Genomic DNA, 12,074 nt, shown 5'->3' on the forward strand with positions numbered 1-12,074 from the left:
AAACTTGACTGACAACACCTGATGATGCCATTATTTACTCTATACCATTGTCACATAACATGACTTTCAAATCACTATCCTGTACAAAACTACAAAACTTTCTGTCTTTTTATCAGTCTTGCAGAGCGTACTATGTAACTGATCAGCGACAGGGGGTCACACGTCCCAAAATCATGCAGGCGAGACATGATGAAGTCCAAGTTGTTTGCAAGCTGATTTGCAGCTAATAAAACAAGGAAGGAAAAGAAGTGCATATGGGTGAGAGGATAGATTACAATGCACTGGCAGAAAAGATTATTTCTGCAGTGAAAATGTGGAATTGGTTGCTCGTATTGAGGCTTAGAAAAGATGACATGGTTGCAAATACTGTAATGTTTGTGTGTATGTACTCTGGTAGAGACTATGAGCCATTATGGTGCTTGCTACATACAAACAGATGCATGATAAGACTGGGCTCAGAGAGCCGATGCTGATGACAGCAGGGGGAGAGACTGGTTGTAGCTACCCCACCCCTCAGTAACTCAGCCAGATGTTCAGGCGGCGAGATATCCAGCAGGCGTCAGTGACACATCTGCAAGCTACTGGACTGTGTCTTTCAGCAGCTCACACGTGGTGATCGTCGCACACTAGAGCTAGTGCCAACAAGATTCTGATACTGTCGCTCTTCTAGCTGCCTGCCTGAAAAAGATGTGATGCGATCACCTTGGCTGTTATCTGGAATAAGACTCACGATTATCTTGGTCTTTTTCTTCTCACTGTTTCAAGGGTGTGATCAGCATCTTAAGAGGAATAAACAAATTGTTATCCACATTTTTGTTTATGGTTGCTGTCATGATTTTACAATTAGTACCACACTTTTTTTCTCTCATCAGCAAAGACAACTACCTTAACACAATTTATAGTGATTCTTATGAGAGCTTTTAGAGCTTCTGCCTCTCTTCTGCTTGAATGCGAGCGCTACAGTTCTCTTTCGTCTTTTTCAGAAATGATGAAGGCAGTCCATGTATATTAAAAACCCTTCCCCCTTTCTCAGTGGAAACACACAGACAGGCAGACACATGAGCACATGCACAAAAAGCCTGCCGGATCCAAGGCGAGGGGTAGGAGCAGTGAGACTGGGTATCCTATATATAGCTGAGATGTGACAGGACATCCGAGAGGACAGGGAAGTCTAGACACAAACGACACTGCTCTTACTCAGGCTGTGTCTGTGTGAGAGTTCAACATGGCCTTGTTATCTTACATTTCATTAGGAAGCCTGTGGCAGGCTACAGCGTGATAATGTCACAAGACTGTATTGATAGCACAGCCTCATAATCTCATCTGATTATGACTTATTACTTAAAACAACTCTGTCAGAAAGGGTAAGATGGTAAGAAGAAGAGACAGAAAATGAGAGGGTAGGGGGAGAAGGGTGCCGGCGTAAGAACAAGAGATGTCAGAAGAGAAAACCGATCAGAGAGAGAGAGTGATTCATCAGAAAAGGAATGTCCCATCTCTGCCAAAGGAACCACAGACACCGCTGCAATGATCGCTCCCCTCTCCAGTGCTTTAAATCAACCCCTCCCTCGCTCTTGTCCTCTCTTACTCTCATACAATGGCCGTCTCTTTCTCTTTCTTTCTACCACTGGAAGTTGTCGTTGTTGTTTCACAACATTAACAGAGCTTTCCTCTCCGACAGCCACTGGTTTTGGTCAGGGATGATACAGCTAGCTAACCACGGCTGGTGGACCAGCACTGCACCAACACTGTAAGGCGCAAACGCTCACAGGGCCATGAAGACTGACTCTCCACTTGGTTTGCCAAGTTCCAAATTCCAGTACTGGTGTGGTTTATCAATGTTACACTGTTTAATTACACAAAACGCTAATAAAACTTTGTAAAGCTATTACAGTTTTGTGAATCACAATATAAGAATTAGAACAAGGTTCCATCACATCCTTACCACACAAGTTAACTATTTATTAAACCCACCACAGGATATGATGTAAATGCGAGGAACTTTTCTGGTCAGGAACCCAAATCACGACAGTGGCTGTGATCATGATTCAACATTCCTATCAGTTGTCATCCTGTGCATTCATCACAGAGGAATGAGTTTCATACAATTCACAGACTCTGGCCCCTGAGGGTTGATTGTTACAACAGAAGGGGAAGAAGGGAGGTTCTTCTTAGCCTGTAAAAGCTTTAGTGAGCAGAGTAAGCTTTGCTGCAGTGTTTTATAGAGCCACATCACCAAGAAAAAAGTAACTCGCTAACACGGACAATTAGTACACTGTGTGAAATAAGATATCAGCATTCACGAAATGAAGTAGTGGTACTACAGCGTATCACACAGAAAATGCTTAGGCTGTCATCTTCGAACTAAATTGATCACAAGATGAGATGCATCAGGTGGTTTACTTCTGGTAGGTTTTACCATGGCAAGAAAAGTTCCTTCATTGTTAGAACATCTACTGCATGGGTCATATTGTTTAATGTACATCAATATGCATCAAATATCATGAGGCAATCTAAAATCCAAAGATATTCTCTTTGCAATGATGTAAAAGATAAAAAAGCAGCAATTCATCACAAGGGAAGAGCATGAACTTGTGAATGTTTTGCATTTTCCCTTCAAACTATTGTAACTGTTGTAAATGAATCACCTAATAATTATGCTCTGGACATATGTCCAGGAATCAAGGAGTTACTATATTATAATACCTATGACAGTGCTAACTTATTACAGCCCATTTTGCATTTGGATTTATTGCAACAAAGCTACATACATAACAATATCTGTGTAAAAATAATATATAACTCTACAGTACAGTACATTCCTCCACCAAGGCCCAACAGTCCCCTTTATCTGCATCAAATTCTACCCACTCATAAATACCAGCCACCTAAATATGTCTCATTATTTTCATCAAGATCATTTCATTAGCATAAACAAAAATGCTGAAAAAGCTTCATCTTTCAATGTTAAAGAAACATATTCCTGTACGTATCCCTTCACCCATATCTGCACCCAAAGTTAATCCTCCATCCATGCTGTGTGGAAATCAGTTCAGTAGTTTTTGATTAAACCTGCAGACAAACAAACCAACCAACCAGTCAATAAACTAACACTGGTAAAAACATACAGCAGCCTACCTGGTGGACGTAAAATGCATTTATTTATTGTATACTGATTTTATTAACAACAGTGTAATAATGCATATAGTCTGAGCCTTTCAAAACACATATATAACAACATGTACCCTATACATGTGCTGCTGTTCAGATGTAAAACAGCCATAAAGAGGCAGAAAGGCTGATGTGGCAGAAAGCAGAATAGCTCTTTAGCTGAAATGTATGCAGTAAAGCAAGCTGCAATCTGCATTAGTGCCAGGGTATTGATAATGTATTGCAAGAAACCACAGTGCAATGTATCACTATATCAATTATTTGTCCCAGCTCAACTAGACTGTAGAGTAAGCAAAAGATATTTCGTTTTTGAAGTATGTCTGAAGTTAAAAATAAAGGACTCAACAGCTCTTCTGATGTCAGACACATATCACAGGTTTTAAATACTGTAGATGTTATTTGCCAATGATTACAACTTTTGACTGATGTCACCAATGAACAGCAAGTTGAGCCAATGTCACAATCACAGAATTTTTAGAAGATGCAAATTAAAACCAACTAATGAAGTTTAAGAGCTTTAGGCCTGAAAAGCAGCACCAAAAGTAGCACAACAACGTGAAGACAGAAAGATAACTGCAAAACAATTACACAGACCCAGTCTATTATGTTCAGGTGCTAATTATTGTCATTTGTTAGTAGAATATGAAGAAAAACTACATCGACCAGTTGCTAATCCTTGAAGGCATAACGGTAATGGCATGCAAGATATTTCAAATACCATACTGCATGCTTTCAAATTATCAGTGTGCTGAAAATATTTCACTTGGCATGCACTACTACCCATGGCTTCTTGCTCCTACATGCATTGAGTTTCCTGCTTAGACATCTGTCTATTCACACAAGGGTTTCCTGATAACTGCAGCAAGGACGGAATGATACGAGAAGTATTAGTACAGACTACAGACTATCACGTCCGTACAGACTATCACGTCCGAGTCAATTCTTGTTTTGCAGAAAATCTTAAACACGCTGTAGATGGCCACTTAAACAGGTACCTGAGGCTCTGGCCTTTACAGCCTCTTTCATCACGTTCAAAGTGCATGACGACGTGTGTGTGTGTGGGCACATTTCAAAGTCAGAGAGTAAGAGAGGAAGGTCAGGAGGAGGGAGAGGCAGAAAACCCTTATGCAGCTGAACTGGGAGGGATGAGGAGTGTTCGTGTGAAAGTGCAACGATGTGGAAAAGAAAACATCAGAAACAGAAACATGTAAACAAAAGAGTGAGAAATACATGTGTGTGTGTGTGTGTGTTTGTGTGACTGTGAATAAATCTGTGTCTGCGTGTGGTGTTCCCTTTGAAAGTGGAAAACTTGTCCATCCTCGCCTGCCTCCACAGGTAATTTGTAGGCAGAATAACTTGCATACTGACGATCCAATCACAAGGCACTTGACAGCAAGAAGACAGCCGATCAGTGAGGGCTGCTGGGAGCTGACACATAACACTGCAGCACTCACTCACACACACACACACACACAGAAAGAAAACAAAGATGCAAAGTAAAAACAAAGCAAAAAGAAGGATCAAGCATGTGGCTGGAAAACTGTCAAAAGGGAGAGGAAGAGTGAGACGGACAGATAGACAGAGAGACAGACGGATAGAGAGAAAGGGGGCCCTATCATTCAGTTTCAGACCCTACAGGATGAACAGGGCCTCTGTGCTCCTTCTCTGTTCAAACACACCTCACGGCTGTCTGCTCCCTGCAACAACAATGCACAGATACACGCACACACACACTGCAGCCTGCCTGACAGTGGGCACAATAACCCTATTGAGAGGCATCGATAGGGGGCTGAAAGAGAAAGTGGAGAGAATGAGATCGAGAAAAAGATTGACAACACACACATGCAGCCTCCTCGACCACCACGTCGCGCATAAATACACACAAACAAGCTGCAGGCTGCTTGTCTCGCCAACTTGACAGCCTGGGATGAATCTACTCTCTCTGCTGTCCTTAATTCATCATTCATCTGTCCAATCTGGTCAACACACAGACACACACAGACACACACACAGACACACACACCACACCACCCCAGTTTGGTCAAGGGCAGCCCAGTGGTATTGTTTCACAGGGGAAGCAGGGTGGCGATAACAGATCTCTGTACTCTTTTATCTGATTGCTCACACACACCCACGCAGAAACAGAGTTATACACAAGCATGTGTGCACATGCACACTTTCACCATCCCGTCTCATCAGCTGTTGTGCGTGACCTCGACCACACACAGACTAACAGGTTGGTGCTGCAAGGCAAAAAAGTCCCAACACCGCACACATACACATTTATAGCGCAGCCAACATAATTGCATCCAATCTGCTGAGCACTTTATGGCTAGCTAAGATATTGTGAGGTATTTTTGGGTGTCTGTCATGCTCACAGCTTCACAAGGTGACAGCTTACGTGACTCTATAGCTATTTTTATCCCTGTACATGTGCGCTGTGTACTCTGGCTGCACCATATTGCAATATTAACTGCAATATTTTGTTTTTTTGATATATATTGCAATAGAAAATTTGGAAACAAATATTCATTCAAGAATGACTGAGGTGATTTTGTAGGGGATTGCATTTTGTTTGAGTCCACTCAATCAGTTTATCAACCAAAGCAAATGCTGCAAATGCTGTCTTAGTTCCGACAAAGACAGAGACTTAGAATCAGAGGGTGAAAAGTTTTAGTTTTTTGTTTAGTGAAGGAGAAGCAATCATTTCTTGATTTTTGTTAATGTATTCCAATAAGAGCTGGCAGATACATGGAGTTATCTAGAGTGGTATTATGAGACAGGACACGTTTGGGCTAGCTGGGTAGCCCACCAACGTCAGTCGACATCACTGCAACCCAGTACATAGACATCTATGACATAATGTCAACACTCTTGTATTTTCATGCTCTGTTGAAAATATCTCATTTATCGTTCATTTTATGTAGGTTTTGAAAAAACTCTGGCCATATCTTACAAATAACATCTTTGAATCAGACTGCGTTATTTGATATAAATAGCAACTTCTCTAGAGGTTAGTCCTGGTAAATGACAACTGTACCGCTTTTATTAAAAAAAATGCAAAAAAGTGACATGTTTGAGTTCGTTTGTCTTTCTTGATATTGCAGGACCTTAATGTGACTAGTGTGCACGTGCACATTGTGATGTTAATGCTGAAACTATATACCGTGAAGTCCCTCCTACAGCATGGTTAAATGTGTGTGTGTGTCTTCCTTATTTTGTGTCTCATTGAGGTGACAGAAGCTACCTCTGCAGAAGAGGAGCCATCTTGAAAACTTGAGGCACTTTCATCACACCAAAGCTAAACAAATACGCACACATAAGCACACCGAAGCAGTCTGCAGTGCTTGGCCAAAAACTCAGCCCATAAATGTCCAAGTCACTTTTTCCATACTCAGCAACTCCTGATGTTGTATAGAAATGCTACAGAGGGAGGGAGAGTAAAGAGGGAAAGAGTAATGAAGTGAGAAAGGGGGAGAGGGGCAGAATATAAACCAACTTAACAGCTCAAGAGCCCTAAGCAATTAGCAATGACATCATGTACCTACACACACACACACACATACACACAAGCGCACAGACTGCAGACCCGGGCCAGGTCGGGATGAAGAGCAAGCCAGCAGGGTAAGGAGGCTGGAAGGATAGAGAGGGAGGGAGGCAAAGCAGGCAGGCAGTGACGGAGAAGGAGCGAGGATGACAGTGCACCATTTCGACTCTGGTGGTACAGCCAGTGACACATTCATTCTTGCGGATTGAGCTAATCAAGTCAAACCAATGCCGCAGCGTAAATGTCATAAAATCACCACAACCGCTGCCGAAAATAGTGATTGCTGGCTGTTTACCATCAAACTGTTTACGCTCAGTAGTAAAATAGAAGGTTTTCACATCCAAAACATGGCATTCACACAGGTTTCGCTCATTTTGCTTTTTCAAGTATGACTTTTCGACAAGTATGAGTTGCACATGCGTCAGTGCAAATGTGACGCAAAAGAAATGCATGAGAGACGTACACCGTGAGGGAAAATTTAGGGAGAGAAACCTCAGTGGGGTGCTCCAAACACAGCAGACAAGTCCTTTGGTAATTCATGTTATTGTCAACAACTAGTGCTCCCTCCTCCTCCACAAAAACACACATGATATACTGCAGGAACTGTTACACGTGCTCTTACTACACATCCTTGCAAAAGTCAACCAGCAAGCGAATTTAAAATAATCAGCTCATCTCTGAACCCTACCTCTGCCCTCTCTATTTCCAAGAAAATATAACAGGACTATTATCCACATCGTTCTCTAGATTCCTTAAATCAGGCAACATAAACAAGCCATTAAGTGGCTCCATGTTTTTATAAAACAAACAGGCATTATCTCCAGGGCCTGGCAGAAACTACCAGAACAAGGCTGGCAACGATTAGCTCTGCGTGTCCAGCCAGCACCATGCACCTATACAAGCTGCAGCCTCATCCCCTGGGGTCTGCATGGCCTATAGCACCAGACTATTACATGTAATGTGCGCAAGTCAAGAGAATAGCCTCCTTTGTGCTTGTTTGTTTCACAATTACCTTTTTTATGACTTCAACTGCAGCTCAGCAGCATAGAGACATACACAGGACAGGGGACAGGATACAGCCATGAGTCACTGTTTCGGCAGTCGATTAATCATTTTAGTTAATTTTCTTGCAAAAGTGTCAAACATTTGCTAGTTCCAGCTTCTTAAAGGGAAGTATTTGCTGCTTTTAATTATCATTTTGGACAAAAGAAGCACTTGGGAAAATATGATGAGCCTTTTTCACAATCATTTGACATTTTAGAAACTAAACAAGGTCAGTTAATCATAAAAACAATCAGCAGCTTATCTGATAATGAAAACAGCCCCATGGAAATTGAAGAGGAACATAAACTGACCTGTCAGGCTTCTATTGCTGGAACAATTAGCGGATAAATTCGCCAATTGACAGAAAATCAAAAGTCAACAGTTCTTATGATAGATTAATTGTTTTAAAGGAAGTGGTGCAGCAAAACAGCCCAACAATTGCTGGTGCTAGCTATGGGATTCGATACTTTTCACTGTTTTATTTGACAGAAAATGTACATATCTTTGGATATTGATCTATTAGACAAAAGTTTTAGTTATACTAAGAAGACAAGGGTGCGGTGGCATTGCTGGCCCTTTCTGGTGATCATATACAGGTGCTCTCTGGTAACTTCAGGTGTACTCATCTTGTGATGGGCTCATTGCATGGGTGGATTATGATTTTGATAAAAACACTATAAAAAGGTGGGTCTCCTTCAAAAACAATCCAAGGCACAGTGTAGGATTTGTGCAACATTTAAAGGCCTATATTCCACTTGGTAACATCTATTAAAACTATGAGTGCCTTGCGAAGCACATTGGTTATCATATTGTTATATTTCACCCAGGCAATAACCCATTCACAAGATGGAATAAACAGGTTTCCCATATTCTGACTTCATATTTATTAGAACACATTGTTCTGTAAACACTATACAAAACTAGCTTGGGATATTTTAGTGTTTCACGTGATTGTTTACTTGGTTCTGTGACATTCTGTTTTGTGAATGCTACACATTTCATCTGACTTGTATTACATATGCATACACATGCATATATATATGTACTCATATCTAACGCAGTCTGAGTTAGTGTAAATGGATGAAGGAAGAAAAGACGTAACTTTAACGTTAACGTTACTAGCTGCATCCCAACTGGCTTCTCCAACTTACCAAGTTTGAATAAGTGAGCACAACTAACCTACAGGAGTTCAGTGTCAATCTCAGTTCATTTTTTCAGACATAAATGACGCGCATTAACATCTTAAACCACGGTAATAAATGCGTAGATAACTAGCTACTAGCCTGTAGAGGTGTTAAGTGAAACGCTTTGCTTTACATCGAGTTACTTAGCTGGTTAACTTCTCATGAATGGCCGACCGCTTGTCAGTTTACTATCCACATACCTGCTCACAGGCCCTTCTACGACTGGACGGCACGGGTTCAGGAGTCGTATGAGGATTCAGACATGAGACTCTACACCTCTGTTGTCTCCACACCGGAGCGTTTTGTCCCCGTTAAACGGCTAACAGAAGCGGCGGAGCTAACGTCTGGGAGCGGAGCGGGGCTCAACGGCTGGCTGCTCGCGACACCGCTGCGTGAGGACGGCTCGTGTTCGTCAACACTCAGGAGAGAGGGCTCGTTCAGCCATCACGGCACAGCTCAGCCCACCACAACACACTCAAAAGGAGCACACACCGGGTCCTGTAAATAATTGCCCCCCCACCACCACCTCCACCCATCTGCCGCCGCAGACTCCCAGTCTCCCCTTCTCTCCCTCACCCCTGCTCCACCTTCCCCCGACTTGTTTGCAACACAGCGGGGCCCTCGGATGCCAAAGCACTGCGTCGCCCCTGAAGAACATGGAAAGTTACTCACGGTCTCCGCTCAAACCGACACCGAGCAAGAGCCGACTCCCTCCTGCTGCGCTCAAGCGACACAAATAATGCTCGGCTCACAACATCACTCACCTCCTCTGTCTCCAGTGTGTGTGAGTGTGTGTGTGTGTGTGTGCTCGTCCTCCTCCTCGCTGTGCTGCGCTCCTGTCTTTATTTTTTTTTTCACTCTCCTCCCCTCCTTGTTTCTTGTTTCTCCTCCCCTCCCAGATGCCGCTAGTCTCCAACAGGGGGAACCGGGGGACGCTGCTCCGGAAGCAAACGCTCCTCTCTGCCTGCTCCTTTTCCCCCCCCTTTAACGCTCCCTCCTCTGCATAATGTCACGACTTTATCCTGCTTTTGGCTACAGCGAATCAAAGAAAAGGTGGTTATATTAAAGGACGTCTGTAAACATAAATGAAAATTAACACTGAGGATCATTTAAACAATTTAAGTTCGATAACAGGCAGGGATGAGTAAAAAAAAATGTAATTAAAGATTTGGCCAGCAAATTAATAATTGTGCTGTTTTGTTATGTTCCAGATCAGATCTAGTGATGTACTTAAAGGTCCACATGTAGTTTTGGGGAAGATGCTTTAATCAGGGGGAAAAGATCTTATTTGACTTGTTTATGTCTCAACAAACTAAATAAATAAACTATTTTTGTTTTAATGTCTTAATAAACTGACTGAACAAACTGACCTTAAAGGACAACACATTTTTATACTGTTTTACTTTGTTTTTATGTGCCACCTTTCTGCTTCAAACAGTGTTCTGGGGACCTTATTTTCCTCTGAGAATAGCTTGTTTACTTACTTGTTGACTTTTGTATCCTATCAAGGTGACAATGTTGCAGCTTTTTTTTTGAGAGAAAATGGTTTGAGATAACTAACTTATTTAAAAAAATCAAAGTGATCAGATGGCTTTGGTTGTGGAGCCCTGATGAAAATCTGACGGTCAAAATATGTTGGCTCTTTTAAATGATTTAGCCACAATGATCAAAACTTTTTTCATTTTTCCTGCCTCATTTCTTTATATTTTCATTTTTGGAGCACCTGGATCGCCTTTGGACTCGCCATTTTTCTCCTGTTTTCTGAAAGCACCCGACACAACTTTTGCCTACATTGTGTTAGATACAGCAGCCAGTCATCTTCTCTTTTTTCTAGTCAGATGGCAGGGTGAAATACCTTTAAAAAACAAACCTTATTATTCACACTGGGCATTTATATACACAACATCATATAATCAATATGGCAGTTTCATACTTAAAAAACCAAACATGTTGCCACCGACAAAGACATAAGCCCAGAGATACAGTATACATTTCTACAAGTTTGTAATGACTGTAATTACCTGATTCTCTGCCAAACAGTGAACTTAACCGCCTTGCTGCATTGCTAACAAATGTATGGATAATAAAGTCATATTTAAATTTGATTTCTCTAACATCTCTTGCCCACCGATAACTGCAACCTGAACAATACAAAGCTACATGGCCTCATTTGTTTGCTGCAACTGAACATTTCTTCAAAGGAACAACTAAAAAAAAAACATTTTGTGTGAAATGAGTCAAGCTGCTGTTTGGGGAAATGTAATCCAACAGCATTTGCTTTTCACAGAAACCTGGCAGTAATCAAGCCTTTATAGGCTAAATGCATTACGTGGAATTCCTGCCCCTGTGGTAAATATAATCAAATAGGCTGCAGTAAATATTATATTTTTTAAAAATGTGCATTTATCCTGCATTCTCCCTGCAGAAAACAGAGCTGCATCACATCTAATCACACCACAGTCCCAGAGCACTTTAATGGTGTATAGCATTTTATTATTGGCCACTCTGGGGTTGCATATGAGGCAGGTAATTGAATTACCTTTGAGCAACTTTCAAGTCTCTGCAAGATGATTTTCAAAGCATAAAGAACTGTATGGAGAGCAATTTTTGCCTAGAAGGATGAAACGATTAAACAAAGTGTAAGCCACTCCTTTGTTTGAAAAATAATTGGCAACACTGTGTACATAATTTGTAGGCTGGTTAATGGTCCTAAAGTGCAAAACCACTGAGCAATTGTTGTTTAAGCTTTTGAAGCCAACCCAACAAAGAGTCCAGATAGATGTATGAGAAAGGTGGGACATTAAGAAAACATACCCAGTGACGTGCGACATTCATGAAAACACACTTACTTACTTTTTATGTCAAGATATTTGTTTTAATTCAAAGTTCATAAGGAAACATGGCAACAATGTTCAACAAACACAATGCTGAAGTAAATATCACAAATGTGTGTGTTTGCTCTTAAGTTTGCATGCTCACACAGAATAGTGTAGCAGGCATCATAAAATGATGACACCTGGTGGTGATTCATGTTCACTGCAATGTTTGTCAACCTACTGTATACGGTCATACTGTCGGATGACATTCAGTAATGCCTGCATTAGTTTTGGTGTTTTTGTGGTGCAAAT

At 41.4% G+C, this 12,074-nt stretch overlaps 1 protein-coding gene across 8 annotated transcripts in view; it reads right to left on the reverse strand.

Annotated features, from left to right (window-relative positions):
* apbb2b (amyloid beta (A4) precursor protein-binding, family B, member 2b) overlaps positions 1–9,777 on the reverse strand; it is a 48,655-nt gene extending 38,878 nt beyond the window's left edge. For 3 of the 8 annotated variants that reach the window (XM_037100662.1, XM_037100643.1, XM_037100635.1), the window contains exon 1: positions 9,147–9,563. The gene's annotated coding sequence lies outside the window, so the exon portion shown is untranslated. Of the gene's footprint in view, positions 1–7,730; positions 7,752–9,146; positions 9,565–9,618; positions 9,689–9,710 lie in introns of those variants that run through there. The other 5 variants (XM_037100602.1, XM_037100613.1, XM_037100591.1 and 2 more) reach the window with 5 other exon arrangements.
* Positions 9,778–12,074: the final 2,297 nt, after the last annotated feature.

This window comes from Acanthopagrus latus, chromosome 1 (assembly GCF_904848185.1).
Source record: "Acanthopagrus latus isolate v.2019 chromosome 1, fAcaLat1.1, whole genome shotgun sequence".
Lineage (NCBI taxonomy): Eukaryota > Metazoa > Chordata > Actinopteri > Spariformes > Sparidae > Acanthopagrus > Acanthopagrus latus.